Genomic DNA, 22,340 nt, shown 5'->3' with positions numbered 1-22,340 from the left:
TCATTTGTTTTGCTCTGTCACTAGCCCTGCTGGGTTGTGCAGTGGGCCCTATCAAAACATACACTGTTGCCCTATCAGCATTTCTCTGCCTTCCACATCAGCCATGTCTTTTCAAATCCCCCAATCACGATCAGGTTCTTAATGATAATGACATACATTTTCACAGACACCCTTTGTAATCCCCGAATGAATTTTGAATCTTGTTTTGACTTTTTTATATGGTGCCCACTTTGAGTACCTTCATAGTTGCTTGTTAGAGTTGCTGAGTTTCAAAATGCCTGTTTTGTGGCCATTACGTTGGCAAGGCGTATCAGTGAATTGCTGTTTACATGCTTCTACCAGAACATGCTGGTCCTTATGGCTAAAGCAGGCTTCCTCTGAAAGGTGGTGACCCCTTTTCACTTGGGGCAATCCATTAACCTTCCTACCTTTTACCGTCCACCTCACCCCACCAAGTAGGAGGGGCTATTACACCGGCCGAACACCCGTAGAGTGGTCAGTTATTATATTGATTGCATTAAGACGATCATGTTTGACGGCCAGCTGTTTGTGGCTATGTAGGCAGTAAAAAGTGCAAGGCAATCCAGAAGAAGATATATTGCTGGATCCTATTGTGTATAAAAATGTGATACGTCAATCCAACCCGAGGGATCTGCACTCACTCCTCTAGAACAAAGTCTTCTATTCTTCACTTGCCACAGGTGTTCCTGGTGTGTTATGTGGTAACATCGGCTTCACTTCACACCTTTGCTGAGCATTATTGCTTGGACTGATTCAGGGGTTAGAAGGGATGGCAATTGTCCATCTTCAGTGCTCAAGGATTTCCTCGTCTGACCACTCCTTCAGTGGGTCCTTGCTATCTGAGAGGAGATACTGCTTGGGAATCTATTAAACAAGTGAGGAATCGACAGGCAGCTGTATCTGTCAAAAGAGGAAGTTACTTACCTTCAGTAATGATCTTTCTGGTGGATGCTGCATTTGCCTAATGATTCCTCTCTAATCCCGCCCATCTCCCCATTCAGAAGCATAGTATTTGGCCACTAAAACTGAAAGGGTTCCAATGTAGTTGTAGCTCTGCACTGCCACATAATTGATCTGCCACTTCCTCGCCTCTGCCTCTCAGATCACAGACGGGGGACTGAAATCTGTGTACCCAGGTGGGCACTGTATGGCTCAGGTAACATCACTCCTGCATTGCTTCCAGCACTAAAATGGAGTCAGGCCCCGTCCAGGTGCAGGCCTGCTATTAAAAGTTTCTAGATCTAGTCCAGTGCCTGGGGATATTAGACAGGTAAGGGTTTTGCAGTTAGGTAGAGTACTGTCCATTAGAAAGATTGATACCACAGGTAAGTAATGTTTTCGATATGGGGGAACTAGATGTTTATTAATAAATGTCAAAAGCCCATGAAAACAAATGGCCTAAATTTGCTCCTTCTTGACTGCTAGCTGGATTCTAACCCAGAGCTCTCAGCTTTTCCAGTTCAATTAGTGAGTTGCTCATGCTGTCCATGTTTTTCATTTCACTTTTGAACTCACAGTCTTGGTGTCTTAATACGATCAACAGGATTTCAAATCCCATAATGAAGTGGAAAAGAATGGACTGAATGAGCTACTCAGGCATAGAATTAGGTACATTTAGATCTCTGTTAGGTCCCCCCTGTATCACACACTGCAACCAAGAGCAGATTATGATATAATATTAGGCTGCCATATGTTAATTATCTGATGTCACATGACAACTTCATTTCTGCCTCCTACTCTCATTTCCTTAGTTCTAATTGCTAACGTTGTCATACTACATGTTGCAATGCCGTTTATGAGTTTGTGAAGTAGTACTCCAGGACTACTACTTCACTTAGTATTACACATACTCTTAAATGTCTTTGTAAATTGGCCCTAAAACAACTAAAATGGGGCTATCCGGTGAATATTTGTGTACCATTAGTACAAACAGAAAGTACTGCGTTGCTACTAAGAGGCAATTGGACTTTTTGGGACAATTCACAAAGGCATTTATGTTTGCATGAAGTAAGATTCCTGATGTACTGCTTGGCGGACTCATAAATGTCTGTGTGCATATTTGTGCACACCAATGAATTTGTGCTCTGAGGGCCACTGCATTAAAAGGTCCTTCATCAGGCATTGCTCTGACTCCTGTAATGGCCTCTCAGATCTTGTCTTGGGTGGGCCTCTTTGGCTGGCTTTTGATGATGCCCTTGCTACATTATGCTGACTGTGATCTTTCTTTATTTCGGACAACATCAATTAAAACATTTTTTGAATATTAAACAAACATATTACTTCAGAAATAAAGGGGCTATGTTCCTTTAATAAGTCGGTTTTGTTGTCTGAACCACTAGCTGTGAACATACGCAGTTTCTGTTGTGAATGACTCTGCTGTCCATGATTAATGAGGCCTTTAAAACGTAGCACCAATTAGATAGCTGGTTGGCTAATTGGTTCAATGAAATCACATGATGTTGCACACTTTGAACAATAGTACTATTGGTCAATACCATCAATATTATTGACCAATCAGTATTTCAATTAAACACAATCCACATTCTATTTTCTCTGCCCCCTGAGTCCTCGCTCCTTAACATGCCTACGTCCATCCATTCCTATTTCTGCCTTTCTTCGTTGCCTACTCTGGTCTGCTCTGCTTAATTGTTCCATATTCACTTATACTTTTAGCAAGAAAGCAAGCACAATACACCTGAAGTACACAAAACACCTGATGTAGAGAAAACCTATACATATTCTAGAATCTGAACATCAGAGATTTCAGCAGAAATAACAGCCTGGCGATTTAATGGGATTGTTTTTAAATTAATTTGTATAGATTTGATTTTTAACATTGTGCTCATGACAAAAGGCAGAAGAAAAATAAAAAAAAGGTATCAGAAAAAAAGAAATAAAGCTGTGTTTCCTGGACCTTGTACTAAAACAGTAGCTTGGATACTTTAACTAAGTTACTTTAAAAATACAGGAAATATAAGATGAAGGAAGTTACATCTCATCAGTTTCATGGATTGCTCAGAATGCTAAATTCTTGCATGGTCTCATATTTGCTATTATAAATCCTACAACGGAGAGACCAGCCACTCAACCTTCTGTGATAGATACCTTGTGTACCATGGAAATGTGCAATAATAAAGCGCTTTGAGACTTATGGTGAATGAGTGCTATAAAAAAGGAGTTTAAACAAGCATATAGAAACAATGCACATTTTACTGTGTCTAAAAATTATTTTTACTGGGTGTGGAAATAAAACATTTAAGATATTTAGTGCTGCCCGTTTTCATGTTCGTTATTTGCCCTTCATACATTTTTAAAATAAGTGAAAAAATCAGAGCTTTTGAAATGCATTTACACTTAGGCCTTCTTTCTGAATTGCACGGGCCACGGTAAAACCACATGCAGTGAGATTCGTTAAACCACATGGAATTTCCAGCCCCGTGGGGTTTAACACATACATTTACCACCTGCTCTGAGCAGGTGGGCAATGTATGTAGGGGCCTGTCGGTGGGCTGGAGGATGAAGGAGGGGCTGAGGGTAGTAGGGGAGGAAAGGGGAACAGGTTTTGTGGGGGTGGAAGTAGTGTATGCTCCACGCCTTAAAAAATAAAAAAATAAAAACAGGGAGGGGGGACTTGCCTGCTGCAGCAGTCAAAGCCTCGTGTGACTTTAAAGTGCTGAATCACGGCACAGGAAAATCCAATCTTGTTCTCCACCACCACGAAAAACGGGTGAGAAAACCAACACGTTTGAAATCAGCCTACGGTCAATCCACTCCTCTCCTTCGTAATGGGGGTCTTACAGGCTAATTGTGACTGCCACAGGAACTTTGAATTCAGGCCCAAATGATACTTTTGTCTGATTTCAGATCATAGATTTTGTGCAAATTGTGTCTGTTCTCAGACTTTTACCCGCACAAATAACTTCAAAAAATACCTGAAGTAAATTGAAAGGCAAAAACAGACAGTAACAAAGTAACAAAGGCCAATATTGTACTTGGGTGTGAAAAAAACTCGGAATCAGATGCAACAAAGACCCAACGCAGCGGGGTAATAGTATGTTTTCCGGGCCATTTTAACAGTTGAATTAAAAAAGTTACTCGGAGTGATGTGCGTTATTCTTTCAAGATGAAGGGCTGCTCTGATGCAGTATGTGATATGGGGTCCAATCACCTACACAGCTGCTTAGTGAAAGTATTTCTACTATCCATAATTGGTACACGTCTTCATAGTGGCACAATATTGCTCCACACAGTGCATTTTTCTTTGTTGGTAGTGGTACTCCATTATGTGGCATTTTGTACAAGAAAGTTGAATACCAACAACGGCATTTACTGCTGAGCAATTAAAACGTCCAACAAAAACTGTTGGTATGATGCAAACTATACTGATAAAAAACTGAAATACTGCAGTCTGTCATGTTCTGCTTCGTTAGGGACACATCACTATTCTACCTCTAGTCGTTCATACCCTATTTCCCTCACTTTCAGGTACACCACGACGACCTCCCATAGAGAACAAAATGGAGGAGCGTCATGGTGGCCAGTTCATTTCCTGCTTTGCTTTGGAGAAGTTCAACATGGTCAGACACACACTCAGCCTACACGATGGCTAGTTTGTAAGTAGAGAGGGCAAATTAGAATAAAGGGAAAGTTGATGTTTTACTGAGTTTCTAATTTTTCTTGTGTATGGCCAATCAGGTAAGAGGTCTCATGGTGAGATGAAGCCACACTTACCTCTTCTCACAGTTCTCGGGTGTTAGGTTGCATTCCACAGAAAGTGATCTACTGCCAGATGTTCAGCTGCCAGAGCAAGGAAAAGGGCTGTTGCAGGCTTTGAGAATGGACAGGGTGACACACAGTGTAACACAAACACCCCATTGGACCTCAGGAGCAATGGAGTGTATGAGAGTGGGTTCCATCATGACATAGGAACAGCCATGGCTGCTAAACTAGAGTGGTGTTTGTTTTGCATATGTCATTTCATTCACCAGTATGAAGCAGGCTAGTGAATGAAGAGCTGCACCCATGCCACCCAAAACCCTGCAACATGTGGATGAGACCTGGTGGCTATCTCCTGTTGAGCATGTGTCTACATTGATGAACTGACCTTTCATGAAAACACCCCAAATTGCCATTCTTTAAATGGAAGAAATTACAAAAATCCCACAAGACGCGCATATTCCTAAGATTGTTCTTCGAAGGGACCAGCTACTGCTCTTGGTACATACCAAACATCTATACTATCAGCATCCTTTTGAGAGAAATAACTCAACAATGCAAGAACATAGATTAATCAGGGGATTGGAGACATTCATTTGTAAGGCTAAAACAGGCTGGATGAATAATTCTGACTGCAACCACGGTTCAGAACTGACAGTTGATGCATGCTTAGTATATTTGGGTGTACATTTTCACACAACGGAAAATGGGTGGAGAATCACTATGTAACATAATTTCTTATATCTTTAAGAGTTTCACATACATCAAGCAGGCTGACTCCTAGCATGAAAAAGGAAGTATAGCTGTTGTTTGGGCATGTGAACGTCTTCATGTGTTTGCATTCAAATCTGTTCACAATCATAAAGTAGGCACGTCTAGAAATATTTGTAAGCCCAAGGGCCAAGAAAAGATGTTACACATTTGTCTCATGTAATATGAGTTACACATTGAGCAAAAGCTGCTGCTTTTAATGACTGGCCATCAGCACCAAACAAGGCAGCTCCACTAATCTCTGATGCTGGTGTTGACAACATGGTTGTTGAAAAAGCAGCTTGTGATCCCATATACCAAGCAGGAAAGAAAGTGATGCTTCACAACACGCGGAGGAAAACTTAAATTACTAGAGAATACATCAAGCCATGACCATGGGCTAGTCAAAGAGATCTTATCATTTAAAGAAAAAAATGTTTTGATGTATTTTGTTTTATAGACACTTTATGTTGCACTCCTGCAGTCATAGATTGTTAGGGTGCTTTACACTAGAACACCAGACACATTAACTAGCATTAAAGACATATCTATTGAAGGCATATAGGGGTAATGGAATGGGAAATGGAGCCGAATATTTTAGTAATAGAATATCATTTTAGTTTAAGTGTAGCAAAAACATGATTTTTTCCTTGCGATGAACTGGTAGAGTCCTCAGATCTAGGTCTTTTTCCAGAAAAGACTGTTGTTAGGTTAAGACTTTGTAACTGTAAGTACTTCAAAGTCGATAAATTTCCTACTTCTAAGACCTGTTAGACCTGTCAGCCTTAGGGTGGTCTTTCCCCAAACCGTTTGACTTTAACCGACACGTTTTGCTGAAATTCGTTTTTGTTGACTGCAATGCATTACACTTCATTGTGGTAGACGTTTCTTGGGTGGAGCATGGGCATTTCTGTGTATCCACCCAAGAAATCTGATGCAATCCTAGATTTACTTAAACAGTGAAACCTGGGTTTGCCCCAAAATGGTACATCACCCCAAGTATGGTGTGACGGGGAGAAACACATATATTTCTCCTCCTATCTTCCTCTTTTTTATCCATGATGCATTCTACAACACACATTGCAAGAGGAAATTGCCTTTTAGGTTTGTTTTTGTGCAGGAAAGTATCCCTCCTTGCACAAAAACAATCCTCTCCATAACAGGCATCCTTGCCTGATGAGGCAATGGTGCCTGCATTTGCGTTAAGTAGCCTCAAGTGTACCAGCACAGATAGTGAGCTAAATAAGAGCATCTTTTGTTTCTAGATATCATGCTGTTCAGCTTCTTCCTGTTCATGCAACACATCGCAGCAAATTTACATGGTGCCTTGATTTGGCCGAACGTTTAGTAGATATGCCTCTTAATCCATAGCGCTATCTTTACTTTATCCCTACGGCCAGGATACGTTAAACCACAGACCATGAAGGACATAGCTTTAGACTTTTGCTTTCTAGTTTAGGTTTGGTCACTACTCCGTAGATCTAGTCCAGTCCAGCATTAAGAGAGCTTGTGGACCTGTGCAGTATGTCAAGTGTAATTTGTTATATTTATCAAAGCTAGCTTATGCTATTACTGTGTGTGTGTGTTTACTTATGAAAGAGATAACCTATTGTATGCCATGATTCTAAGGCTGCTGTCTAATGGAACATCTATGTCAGTTTCCACTTGATCCTGTGTTGGATGTACATGGATGGGATGCTCTTAAGAAAGAACCTCTTTTGAAAAATCTTCTACTGCATGGATTTGGCATTAATACACTGGCGACAAGCGGAAGTAGAGCACCACAACACCTCTATATTTTTGGCTTGCTCTTATGGATTGATTTCTACGTCCTATTCTTCATCCATCTTTAAGGAGGAAAGTTCATGGACAAATTATTGGAATTTGGAATTTGGACATTCGCCAGCCCAGTATATTGTTGTTCAGGACAGCACTGCGTTTTTATGTCTACTACAAGAGAGTGCAGCTTTTCTCTTTGGGTTAGGAGACTAATTGCATGATTTGATCCACTGTTTTACAGTTGGTCTACTGCTCTGCCTGCTTTCCCCCCATATTACTTGGAGAATTGCATGATCCTGCAACAGTGTTGAGACTATTTACTTGCATACTGCCATGTTCAGGATCAACCCTTGTTGATCCTGTGAATTAAGCTATGCATGTTATTTTCAAGTGTAAACACCAGTACCTGTTCCTGGTGCATCTTTCAAGTTTCTTCTAGTGCCTGCAGCGTATTTGCCTGTGGAGGGGCTGTATGTCTCTGTGCAATTGTTGATGATCTCCTAACAACTTGCTGCATTCCAAGCAGCACATTTTCAGCAAGTTTCAGTGCGAAGGTTTCACGTTGTCTCGACGTCACTGTGCTTGTTCCTATTGCAAGCTCTATCTCCTTTAGAAGTAAATGGTCTACCATGGCCATGTCGGTCATTATTTTCAAGCTGATGGCAACTGCTAAGGATCATTTAGTCGACAGGCACGGCTCTGCCCACGAGTGCTGTTAATTTAGTGATTCTTCACAGCGACAGGCATGCCACTATCTGTCTCTAACACAGCTTCCTGCATTGGCTGTTCAAGTGTGTACCTTGACGGCGACAGACACGCCTCTGCCTGTCAATACCACACTGTTCTGCATTGTTGGCTGCATTACAGCCTACAAGTATACAATGATAGGCAGGCCTTTGCCTGTCATCTATTTTTGTGGCTATTTACAACGGCAATAGGCACACCTGTCTGCTGAAGTACTTTATTTCTACAGTGTGTGCTACTGAGTGTTCAAATATATTCAACCTGGGAAACAGCCTTATTCGGTTCTGCCATAACTTTGTTTATGACTATAAACAGATACACTTGTCTGACCTATATATTACTTTCTGTGTGGCCTCCAGTGGGCTCAAATACTAGACTAGGGTCCAATGCATATATCAAACATGACTCATTATTTAAAAAGTATAAACAATTTATTTATAATTTTTAGTACATATAAAATATTTTTTCTCTTTTTTAAACTTTTTTTAAAATGTTGTAATAATATTCTATAATCTGAATTTACATCAGTTCATTTATGTCAATTTATAACAGATGTAGTACAATTCATATATGATGAACTAGTTTACCTTTACAGGACATAAATACAAAGACAAAGAATATCATTTCATAAATAACATACATTACAAAACAGATTTATCATACCCAACCAATGATTCAATATACTAAAAATCAGAGATAAGCCCATGCCACATCCTCACACAGTCACTCTCATCAGGCAAACACTCTCTCATACCCTAACACACATAAACAGAACAATACCATTGCACTAGGAAATCCAACTGTTGATGTAGACATACACTATTTGCCTGATTTTTAATTAAACAGGTCTACATTTGTTTTACTCATGTGTTGTTTTAAGGCAGATTATCCTTGAGGACAGATATGGTCAACGCACGTTTCGGAGGGGGGACTTTGCAACCACCTTCATCAGGACCAGACTGTTTGCAATGTAGAGTCTCAGGTAGTGGACCAGGGTTATCTGAGAGATATGTAAAGAGTCCAATTAACTTCTCAGTCTCTGTGCCCAATGTCTTGTTGGCAAAGCTGAGCTTATAATCCTTCGGTATAATCACACCTCCTTGTTATACCATTGATATTGTGGTATAGCATTCCTAGTTGTCAGAATTCAGTAGAGAAACCAACTTCATATGTCACTTTATCCTGTCCCACTGTCAAACAGGGTACAGCAATTAAATTATATGGGGGGTTTCAAAAGAAACCATATCCAACTGACCGTTTCTTGTTCTTTGAATGTAACCGCGGCAGTCCGTCTTGTATTGCATCAATGGTAACACCATTTTCTCGTTAAAAAAAAAAGGAAAAAAAAGGGGGTACTTTTTGGGTGCAGTTTATTCCTGGTAAGTGTCTCATCCACAGTTCTTTAACAACCGTAGCTGTGCATTTCTTTTTAAGGTTGTGTATCCTCACACTCTATTGTTGTTTCTAGTACTATTTCACCATGGATCATATTATACCTCCCCCTTTTTTTCTTCTTATTACAGGAGAACCTTTCATTATTAGGTCAAAATGGAGGAAACATTTTTTTTCATTGTTCCAGGGTATGTGGTACGACATTATCCAGTGAAAGGAAAACCTCAATTTTGTTCCAATGTTTAGGCAGTGAGGGACAGTAAGTATTCGAGGATTAATTGGATTTGATTCAGAACTTAATGAATTTGTAATGTGTTTAAAAAACTGGATCATTACCTTCCAAAAGTTAGTACCATACTTGAATGCTACTGATCCAGCAGCGTACCAACAACAGATACTCTACTACCATATACTCACCTGGGCCCATAAACACATACAGTTTAAGTAAACCGCTGGACTGGTTTTTATACGTTTCTTTACAAGGTTTAGGATTAGTCTAAATACCAATACTAGCCCTTCACTCAAGCTCGGAAGAACCTGTTACTGCTTCAGTGTTACCCCTACTGGGAAATAAGACCAAAGTTTCTCCAGCGAACTCTCTGCTATCACTCACACTCAACTTTTATACAGAAATAGTCCCTAATTTAACACTGCCAGACCTGTGTAGCTTCTCAGTGCTATTCCAACAGACGAGTAACCTCACTGCAGTGTGGCTTCTGTCACCACCCGCTATTCATTCCCCGGGATTCTGGACAACATAAAACAAGATGTTAACTCTTTTGTTAAACATAAATCATTAATCAATAATCAATATTTATCACCAAACTAGTTAACAATAACCATAACTCTGCCACCAGAAAACTGATCCAGCGGCGTACCGACAACAGATACTCTACTACCATATACTCACCTGGGCCCATAAACACACAGTTTAAGTAAACCGTTGGACTGGTTTTTATAAGTTTCTTCACAATGTTTAGATTTAGTCTAAATACCTTTATTCACCATTAACTAACCATTCACAGATCAAAAAGTTATTTCCTCTGGTCGAAGGACCATTAGTTGAACTAACTGATGGTGATAATGAACATTGTTCTAACTTTTCTATACCTTGAAGTAAATAACCACAGACTTGGGAAAGTTTAAAATTTTTATCTAAATTATTTGCAAGTGAACCACTTTTAAAAATACAGTACTATCACCATAATTCGTTAGGAGAGAAAACTCAACCAATTAGACACCAAACATATACTTCGGACACATACAATGATCAATGCTCAGAAAAAGGATAGGACAGAGAGAAAAGAACATCTGCAAGTAACCTGAAATTATAATTACCAAAAATGGTGTGAAAGACCAACCCCCTGCCCACGGAGCTAGTAAGGGTTCCCCAAGATAGGTCAGGCGACAAAGACTTAAGGACACTCTCTTCCTCCTCGAGATTCTTCCGCGATCTTCTGATCTAACCCAATTAACTTCGGATAGAAAGTTCTGCTTTAGGCTCTGCATTCGATTCTTCATCAACATCTCACAGCATCTCTCCCGGCATCAGCATCTCCCGCTTCACCGACAGCATCCGGAGCTCTGCAGCATTCAGCAAATCTTCATCTGACTAACTAACTAAAGCTATCTTAATTATACCTTTCGTTCTGCATGTTCCACCCACTAAAGTTTCAATTTCGTAAAAATACGAACTATGATTGGTCAGGCAAGGGGGGAAGCTCCATCACACCATGCTTACATGACATTAAATTCTATTTAACCATTGTTCACAAAACCATCCCCTTAATTTTTATTCATAGTTTTCAGTTCACACACATATTCACATTTTATTTGCAACATTATTAAAACAATCTGAATGTGAGTCCACATCGTTGAACTTTTCACCATCCGTTCCCAGGGTATGGCACTCAAATTGGCTTCCTTTCAAGTGTTCTGTCATTGACCTTCATGGCTTCATTCAACAGATGAGCAGTCTTTCTCATACTCAGCCTACTTCAGTTATACATGAGAGGCCCAAATGTGCACTAGTGATAAAGTCAGATAGACAAATATTAATTTCACAAATAAAGTGGTCGCACTGGATACCATCCACCTCTACTCTATTCCCCTTCACTTATTAATACTTTTCCCGCATTAGGGTTAGTAGAATAGCTTGTTTTCTTTTCAGCAAAGCAGATGCAAAGTACGCAAGTCTTTAAGACTTCATTTTAGTGCCTTCTGCTGATGCGCAAGAATTTCCCTCCAAGCGACAGCTCGTCATACTACCTAGATGTAGTTGACGCATGCGCAGTAAAGATTCCCGTTTAAAGCGGTTTTAGTCCTTCGTTCATGTTATCCACGTTATTAAGCACATAAGCAAGCTTTGCTAACCCACGTGTTCATGTGTTGCTTATTAGTTTTACTTAATACACTTTTAGTAACTTGTTAGTGAGTTAAAGGAGTGGATTTCTTCCGAGCAAGTCTCTTTTCTACGAGTCCTTGCTCCATCACTATCATTTTGGTGTGAGGGAACAGAAGTCGAGTGAGAGTGTGAAGGAGTATGTCACTAGCCTCAGGAAGTTGGCCTCCACCTGTAATTTTGGTTCCACCTTAGAGGAAAAAATTAGGGTCAGGTTCATGCTGAGGTGCAGTGGTGACAAGGTCAGGCACGAACTGTGGATTAAGGATGATACCCCTCTCCATATGTAAATGTAAATGTCAAGGTACTTATAGAGCGCACTGTCACCAGACGGCCACCTTGCGGTGTCGCCTTTGCGGTTTCCTGGCGCTGATACTCATACCGCTGTGGAACCCCTCCTGGCTTTCCCTGTGAAGTGTCCACTCCTGGGCACCCCCAGGGTGAAGCCAGGCATCCTTAGCGCTGTTGGGGCCGGTGTGGAGGCTAAGCAAGCTATTGCCCAGAGTTGCAGCGTGGGACCCATGATTAGAATAGGCACCAAGGCGAGAATAGACAGGTCCGAGGAAATTGAGCCTGAGCCCCACCATGAGGCTGTGTCTATAGCTAAGCATGTTGCGCACACGTTAGCCTGTGTTGATGAGCTTGAGAAGGGGAAGAAACCTAGTATTAGTAAGATAGAAGTGAAGGATGAAGAAGCCAAGATTAAGGATGAAAGCAAAAGCAATTAGTCCCTGTGCAGCAATCTAGATTTAAATCAGTGGTGTGTTGCAGATGTGGGATTGCTGGACATTTTGCTTCCTTCAGGAAATGTCCTGCAATAAATGTGATATGCAAAAACTGAAACAAAAAGGGATCTTTTGCCAAGTTTTGTAACTCTACCAAGGCTCCCCCTCATGAATCTGTGAAGCATGTGGTAGACTGCATACTATCTGTCTTTACTGATGGTGTTTCTAACAAACATCCCAAGGACTGGTTGGAGATTGAGAATGTGAATGTTGAGACATTGGTTGACTCAGAAGTTTAGTTCACATTAATCTCAAATGATGTATTTGACAATGAGTTGGCTAGTAGAATTGTTCTAAAGGATCTGGATGTTGTACCAGGAGCTTATGGAGGTTAAACCATAGACCTTAGCAGAAAATGTATGTTCCGGTTAAAGGAGGGAGTGTTTTAAGCTGGCCTCTTCAAAAAGAGCTAGAGATTATTCTTGATCCTCACTCCCCCACACCTGTGATGCTTATGGAGGAGTGCATCAAGGGTTTACACTTGGCCGGTGTGCAAGAATTGGTGGTCTGAGAAAGTGAGGATTCTCTGTGTTTTTGTGAAGCTTTCCCTGAAGTGTTCAGTGATAGAAGCAGAGTGCCAAACTGGTGGTTGCTAAAGTGCGTCCCATTGCCATTGCTACGAGGGAGTCTGTGGAGTATGAGTTTAAAAGGTTGAGTGAAGGGGGAATGATTGAGTCTATTGAGAGCTCCGAGTGGGTCCGTCTGATTGTAGTCACACACAAACATTCTGGAGAGATCTGCTTGTGTGTGGCCTTGATGGCTCTTAGCAGGTGTGTTGTAACCGATCATTTTTCCCTTGCCAACATAACTGAAATTGTGTCCTTGTTGCAGGGGGCTAAGTTCTTTACCATCTTAGTCTTGACTGCGGCATACCATCAAATCAGACTTCATCTGGACGCGAAATATTATACCACCTTAATAACGCCTTTTGGCACCTATTGCTTTGTGCGTATGCCATTTGCATTGGTGTCTGCTGCGACAGTATTCCAATGAATTATATATAGGCTTTTTGAAAGAATGGTAGGAGTCAAGTGTTTTCAGGATGACATGCTCATTAATGGAAAGACAGAGGAGGTGCATGATAGAAGGGCCAGGGATGTGCTGGAGGTTTTGAGAGCAAATGGTCTCACACTTAAACTCTCAAAATGTGCTTTTAAGAAAGGAGAGATTGAGTATCTTGGAAACAAAGTTAATGCAGAAGGACTTTTCACGAAGAAAGAACTGGTAGAAAATATAATTAAGTTACACAATCCAGAGAATAAAGAGGATCTTCCTACATTCTTAGGCATGGTAGAATCCCATGCCATATTTCTTCCAAATCTAGTTTCCAAGACTCTCAATATGAGGAGACTACTCAGAGAGGTGTTGAGTTTGAGAGGGATGTGGAGTGTCAGAAGGAATTACCAACCATCAAGGAGGAGTTAGCCAATTCTAATGGCCTTAAGAGTTTCAACCCTTCTCAGACCTGTGTCTTCGTGATCGATCAACACTCCGTCCATCATTTCCTTTGGTTTTGCTTTGTTCGCCATAAGTTGGCAGGGTATGTTCAGACGTGAGTCCCTTGCTCACTTTGCCACTGGATTCAAGCAAGCCTGGCTGAAGATGGCTGAAATGCCAGAAACCGGTCCTAGGAAGCTTGTTTCTGGTCCAGGGAAGACATGGCTTGGCAGTTCGGGCTGGACTGTTCCCATGAGGCACAGGGTCAGACTGATTTGCATATGGCCATGTCTGAACTGGGGTGGCAGAGTGGGCTAAAGAACGGTGATGAATTAAACCCAGATCAGTTGACTGGGGGTGAGTGCTTGCAATGTTCAACACTCCGTCCATCATTTCCTTTGGTTTTGCTTTGTTCGCCATAAGTTGGCAGGGTATGCTCAGACGTGAGTCCCTTGCTCACTTTGCCACTGGATTCAAGCAAGCCTGGCTGAAGACGGCTGAAATGCCAGAAACCAGTCCTAGGAAGCTTGTTTCCGGTCCAGGGAAGACATGGCTTGGCAGTTTGGGCTGGACTGTTCCCATGAGGCACAGGGTCAGACTGATTTGCATATGGCCATGTCTGAACTGGGGTGGCAGAGTGGGCTAAAGAACGGTGATGGATTAAACCCAGATCAGTTGACTGGGGGTGAGTGCTTGCAATGTTCAACACTCCGTCCATCATTTCCTTTGGTTTTGCTTTCTTCGTGATCGACGACAGCATGATAGGGTTATGTGCTGTGCTGATGCAAAGGAGTGATAAGGAATATGAACTTAGACCGATTGCCTATATTACCAGATCTTTGCGTGGTGCAGAAGAAAAGTATTCAACTATTGAGAGAGAAGGGTAAAGTGTCTTTTGGTCAGTCAAAATTCACACTTTTTGTTTGGGGAAAAGAGTTTGCTGTCTACACTGATCACTAACTGTTGGTAAAGGTTTTTACCAAGAAAGGTCTGGAAATGATTTCCATTATTTGCAAGTGGGTCGTAGGTCTTCAAGGGTATCATTATAGGGTACATTATGTCCCAGGGCCACAGAACACGGCTGCTGATTGTCAGTCAAGACTCAACACAGTGGTAGAGCAAGGTTATCAGGAAGATGAGGATAAGGAAAAGGTGTGTAGTTTTGCAGGAGGGTGTGTGTGTCTCAGGAGGAGTGGATTGAAGCTGTTACTAGTGAAACTATTCTTCAGCGTGTCAAGGCGGCTCTGTGTAAGACTTGGAGTAATGAGATGAAGAGAGATTCTGAACTAGGTGGTTTCTGTATTATAAGAGGTGAGTTGTCGAGTGATGATGGTGTAACTTTGAGAGGTTTAAAGCTGGTTGGTTCCATGATCTTAAGTGTGAGAATTGTAAACTTGGGACATGATGGGCATCAAGGCATGATCAAACCTAAGGCAAGGATTCGTCTTAAATGTTGGTGGCCAGGAATGGATCTTATGGTTGAGAGAATGTTCAGGGAGTGTCCAGGCTGTCGCAACAGTGATACGGTCTACAAAGTTAGGAATCCTAACATGTGCTACAGAGACTGTTCGTCTAAACCTTGGGATGTGTCAGCAATAGACGTTGTGGTAGGAGGAGCTAACTACTTATTGGTGTTGATTGATCAATTCTCTAGGTGGGCTGAGATAGGGATAGTTAGCTGCATTCAAACAGGGAAGGTGGTTCAGTTCATGAGTGAAAATTTCAGCAAAGAAGGCTTTGCCAATTGTGTCTTGACAGACAATGGGTCACAGTTTGTGTCTGCTGAGATAAAGGAAATTCTATGTGAGAGAGGGATCAAGCACAAGAAGTGCTTGCTGTACCACACAGAGGGTAATGGTACAGTGGATAAATGTAACAGAAGTATCAAGGAATGCATTTAGCTGGAGATGAGCTCTGGAAGGAATTGGAAGGACGGGCTCAGGAGTTTTCTACAAGCTTATAGATTTTCTCCACACACCACCACAGGAGAAGTTTCTTTTGAGGTGTTTAGTGGAAGAAAAGCTAACACTCTTCGGTCACCGGAATGGTTGAGGTGGGGTAAGGATGCATGTGTGTCATGGACATTGATGGGACGTGGAAGCGAGAAAAAGAGACAGTACCGAAAAGCGCAAAGTGTGCTATGATGTTCATAAATGTGTTAAGGTAAGTTGAACAATTGACGGGTGAGAAGGTGCTTATATGGAAACCAATGTTGTCAAAGGGTGGTTCCAAGTTTATGGGTCCATTGAGAGTCATCAAACATTTGCGCAATACAGACAAAGTGGAAGATGGTTAGGGGCTGGAATCTAAACAGAGCAGTGAGGTTCAATAGTGAAGAAAATGTTTAGGTTCCTCCTGTTTCTATTCAGGGACTGTTTTCATTTTCATTAGTATGTTTGTAAAGGGGGAAAGGTGTGTGGTATATAAAGTGTACTTTATGTTATCTTTTCCAAAGTTTGTTCATGCTAATACTTGGAGTGTGTGTGTTTACTTATGAAAGAGAGAGCCCATTGTATGTCTTGATTCTAAGACTGCTGTCTAATGGAAAGTCTATTTCAGTTGCCTCTTGATCCAGTGTTGGATGAACATGGATGGGGTGCTCTTAATAAAGAGCCTGTTTTGGAAACTCTTCTACTGTGTGGATTGGAGTTCTTACAGAACCTTTGTATTGAATATTCATGAATTCTTCTCGAGTACCGTGCTCCAGCCAATGAAGCTTATGTTGTGATATAAACTTTGATTTATATGCAGGCTTAGACCTAGTATAAATAGGCAGGTCCTAACAGCGTTGTTGATTAAGCTAGAGAACATGCTATTTATTAAATTTGAGTTGTCAGTTATTGCACCACTATTTCTTTCACAATGTGAGGTTTTGAAAGTGCTGTTCACAAGAATCTGAATTGAAGGGGAATCATTTTAAACTTTTAACTGAGTTAAACTATTAATGAACACTGCAATTGTTTAATAAAATGCATCACAGGTCTCCCAAAACACAAATCTATGCTACTAGTAGACGGCACTGTAAGTTGAAATATTAGTCTATTTTTTGGTGAACACTGTTGAAAAGTTTCAGAATTTAATGGTATTTGACTATCAGTCTATCTTCAAGGGTCTTTAGCGTCTGTTTCCATTTATTATAACCTTGTCTTCTAATATGCTAAGGAAATAGCCTTATTTTTAAAACATAGTAAAATAATTCCTTTGAATGGAATTCCACTAAAGCGCTCTTATAGAACCCAATTGGGTTTAGTGCTCTATAAATACAAATAACATTAATATTCTGGTTGCAAGAAACCCTTTCATAGTACTCTCTATGCACTCTAGATTAAGAGGCTTCTGATTGCCAAAGCATTTTATAGATACTCTCATCTTTTGTTGTAGTTTACAACATTTTGCATTGCTTATTTATACACTTGAAAAAGTTACATATGTTTACAAGCATACTCATGGGCAGTGTGGAAATTGCCTTTATTCAAATTCAAAATGATTTAAAAAGTAAAGTGCTTTGTCAGTCTTTTTCTGGTCACAATGTATGCACATGTGTATGTGAGTGTGTGTGTGTGTGTGTGTGTGTGTGTGTGTGTGTGTGTGTGTGTGTGTGTGTGTGTGTGTGTTTGTGTGTGTCTGTGAGTGGTATTTTGGATTCCCTTTTATGCAAGTTATATTTTTATTTTGTTGCAAGTGTTTTATCATCTCTTTTTCATGATTACCTGAATCACTCGGTCTAAATATTCACAAGGCTCTTTGCGAAAAATGGCAATGGTGCTTTCCAGTATGGGAAAAAAATACTTTACTGTTTGGTCACTTTGGACACTTATATATTACCTTCTACAAGCATGCTTAAAGATGATTATTGCATCAAGAGTTGAATAGATGAACACACTTATTTACTAGAAATGTTTTTTCTTTACTTACTGATCAATGTTACACCATTCACTGCTTGCTTAGTTCTTAGTAAGCTTTGTTCCAAACTATTTTTATCCACATTAAACCAGTATGTGTTTTGGCCAGGAGGCCATTGGTGCTATAGAAATACTCTAATATCTTATGGGCCGTGGTAATCACACTTTCACTCGAAATTGGTGGATGTCCTGTCTGCCATCTTCTTGGTTCCCCAATGTTATGGGGACATGGATTTAACAATGAAAGAGCCAAAGCTGACTCTGCCATCCAAAAATCTGCTGCGCTGACTCAATGCTGTTAAGAATGCCATCTTACAGAACGCCTCATTTTATTCGAGTCACCGCCCGTTTTGTCCTGGTCCATATTGACAATCATGACTCTCAAGGCCAGAAATGGGCCACAAATGCCCCCCCTTTCCCCCACTTTTAGGGTCAGTCTTCAGAAATGACATAAATGATAGCTGGCCCACCATACCACCATGGCATGCCAGATTACCTCACTGTTTACTTCAAAAAGGAAGGACAATTTTAACATTTCTGGCATGGTCATGGATGGAGTCACAGAGGTACTGCCTCAGCCATCCTTTCCATGTGGTGGCCCACTTACCAAGCTTAAAATGATGCTCATAGTCTACTGGTGACTAAACCTGAAAACGGGCACATATAGGTGTTCTTCTGACAATTTACATGATCTACATATCCAGAGGCATGTGTGCACTTGATCCCTGCTACTAATTTGCTCATTTCTCATGCGGGAGAAGGTGTGCTGATCAACAGACAGCCTAGTACATCTTAAGACCCGTTTACAGGACACCTGAAGTATTACTATTTTTCAATCAATGCTTTCTTACATTCAGTTTAGTGTTGTTTTCTTTGGAACAGCCCTCAGGACACATAGACTCCCGGAGTGAATATTTTGAATTACTGGGTGGGCAATTTGAACCTTTATTTTGCTCCACCCCTAGTGATTATGGCTTGGGTGTGGATTTTGGAGTAGCCAGTTTCATACGTACTGTTCTCTGGAAAAAGTCCTTGTGTTTTCTAGTTGTTCCTCTGTTAATCCTGGGTTTCTTATTTTCTTTACAACTTCTTTTTTTCATATTAAAGAGCCCTTTTCCAATATCGGTCAGTTATGTTTTTTTGTCTGGTAGAAAACTTCATTTAAACTTTGACAATGCTCCAATAGTATGTATCATATTTCCAGGTACCCTTTTTATTCTATGATGTGCCCTGGTCATATCCTCTTTTGGCCATTGTGAAGACAACAAGGTGGAAAAAGTAGGGCCGGTTGAATGCTTCCAGACAGTGCCCTGCTGTATATTTCACAAAGGATTTTAGGCTAATAATAACTCATGTCCAAGGCCCCACAAGGGCTGCAGAGAGTATTATTATAGATACAAAGTCAAATCAATCAAATAAAATCAGTCAAATCAATCAAATTAATCATATATCAATATTCACCCTATAAAAGTATGACTTGGTATAATCGAGAGCGAATCAGAAAAGTAATTATTCTGGCAGCTATCCTTTCCCAGCTACACTACTGCACCATCCTCTACCTGGGAACCAACAAGGCTGTGATTCACAGACTCCTTCTGGCTCAAAATACCACGGCCAGGATACTGTTCTCGCTTCCAAAGTGTTGTCCTGTCACTGGTCTTATTCACACATTACATTGGCTCCCTGTTGAGAAGCTTGCGCATTTTAAAACCTTGTTCACCACCCATCAGATATTTTTTTCCCAGGGGCTTCGCATCCTGTCCAATCTAGTGTGCCCATACATGCCCTCTCGGGCACTGGGTTCAGCTGATCGCAATCTGGCCTCTGATCAAGAATGGTCTTTCAGGCAAAAGGAAACAGAATTGCTTGAAACTTTATCTCCATGAGCATGATTGAGTATTGGGTCCAAAGAGAGGGAAAGGTAATCTGCTCTCGTAAGAGTAAATAGGAGCATCTGAATTCAGCAGCGGACAGGAGCAATCTAAATCTGACTAACACAACAATGCACAATTAAATCATACAATGTAGCAGATGGCAACACTCCTCACATTTCCCAGGAAGTGGGGATCATTCACGATCAAATGTTCCTCGATAAAGTTACTTCACTCAGGTTCTCAGCAACCACACAAAAGACCCTTACAGCTGTCCGACCTTTGGAGATATCTCTCACAGGATGCTACATCGTGCTCAGTGTGCCCCAAGCACAGGTGCAAAAGGCTCATTGTTTTACTTTCAGTAAAACTTGCAAGTATAAACAATTTACATTGAAACTAACATGATTGCTACACTTAATTTGGTTGACCTCCTGCAGACTCAGGTCCTGGAATGACAGAGAAAGAATGTGACAAAACCCAACAGCCAAAAGCACAATTTCAATCTTAACATGAATTATTTAGTTGAGGCCTACATTAATTATGCCTAACTTAACGTGACTATGCTTTAACTATGGTTGATTATAACACGAGTATCACCACCTGTGGTCCAATTTAATATACAAACCACACTTTAGATGTACATATATATTGTGCACTTGTATAAGTGTTTAAGCAAAACAGAAAATAATGACAAAGTGTCACCAATGGATTTTCCAATTGCAGAGTCATCTATGGCAACACCACAAGTTTGAAAAAGTATATGCAGTAGAATTGCCTCCAACAGTATCAAGGTGAATGGTTGACCAAGGATAATAGGCTAGCAATAACTCATGGGGAGCTGAAACTCACACAAGGACACTCAGTGGAATAGCAGTGGTTCTATGGGCCCTAATGCAAAAAAGGAAAGACCCGCCTCCCCTCACCCCTACTAGCTGTTCAGACAGAGGGGGTGGCAGATATACATTATAAGCGACCCTGCTGCCCTTCACCCTCTGGGCACCCAAAGCCTCTAAATCTGCTAATCTAATATTAGGTGTGCTCCTGACTGATGGTCTTCAACTGTCCACTAGCTCCAAGTAAGATAATTTCAAAAGATGGCATGATTGCCTGGAGCAGAGACCTACAAGGGGCAAAATGTAGGCCTATGCTGCTCCTATGGCATGAGGGGGGGTCAACCATTCAGGAAGCCCCCCATTCATCCCAAACCTAAGAATATCTTTAGATATAAGAGTCGCCAGTGGTAGCGACTGCTACTGGATGGGGGTGGTGGGCGGGATTACATTTTTAAAAAGGACTTACCTAGGAATGGCCGGCTGTCACCTCTCCCTGTCCTTTTCCTTCTTCCTGTCTCCAGTTCCGGCAGCAGGAAGCAGCAGGAAGCACACGGGCTCCCAGGCTCCCCTAAGCCAATCACAATGCTACAGTACAGTGTTGTGATTGGTCTGAGTGCTGTGGTTCGGCACTCAGACATGGACAGGGAGCCTGTGCATGTTCCCCACCAAGCTGTGCATTACAGCCTACAGGGGAACATGCAAAGTACGCATGACTGTTAGGCCGCCCCAAGAGGGCCGGACAAGCAGTCATGCGCACTTAGGGAGTGCAAACCACTCCTCCCCTGCTCTGGCCCCGCCTTGCATGAAACAGACTGCAATAGGAAAAATAATATGATGATAACAATACATTATTGTCATTTTATTTTTCCTTTTGAGCAGTGGGGTGAAGCTCCTCCACCTTAGCGGAGGAAACGCCACCGGTCCCAGGCTCCCCCACCACATTGTGCAGCAGGCCTTCAGCATTTGGCGTTATGCCACTGAGGCCTACCACAATTTGTCTCTCAACTGCTACTCTCCCTTCCCGACCTTTGCTATGCCACACTTCTCTCATCTCCCTGATATCAGAGCCTGTGTGAAGAGAAGGAAAACCACTGGAGCCATCCGCTCTCCCTCACTTTCTAACAATTCCATTTTTCTCTGTTGCTTCTCCATAGTGAGTGAGGTGACTCTGTTTGCTCTGCATTCACATTCCCAGGAGGCAGAGAGATGAATTGTGACTCTTTGGTTCCATGCAAGCCCTAAAAATATATTTTTATAACACCCTGGGAAATTCAATAAGTCCCTAAATGCTTTTATTCTTCTCTGAATATGAAAGCTTAATTCAGTGCATCTAATTAACTGAATTTATCCTTTCAAATAAAACTATCTCTTAAAGGAGCACTTTCTTGTTTTTTTCCGAAAACGCAATTCAGTTTACTTGTCCCTAGTCAGCTGTGAAAGCAAATCACTCTTGAAAATAATAATAAACGTAACAGCTAATTCCCAATCACTAAAACTCGTGAATGCCATTGCTCAGATAATGCAATGACTGTGTTTCCATTCGGAGGCTTTGTAGAAAGGAGAGGCGATGGACCACTGATTTCTGCAAGAGCAAGAAGCGTTGCTGTTGCAAGGACAAAGGGGAACGTAAAGAACTTTTTCCATCACAGTTTAGTATTTAAAACCTGCCTTACTTTTGTTTGAAGAAAAGGCTGAATTCTACATAT

The sequence above is a fragment of the Triturus cristatus genome, chromosome 12 (assembly GCF_964204655.1).
Source record: "Triturus cristatus chromosome 12, aTriCri1.1, whole genome shotgun sequence".
Lineage (NCBI taxonomy): Eukaryota > Metazoa > Chordata > Amphibia > Caudata > Salamandridae > Triturus > Triturus cristatus.
This window is presented reverse-complemented; position numbering follows the sequence as displayed.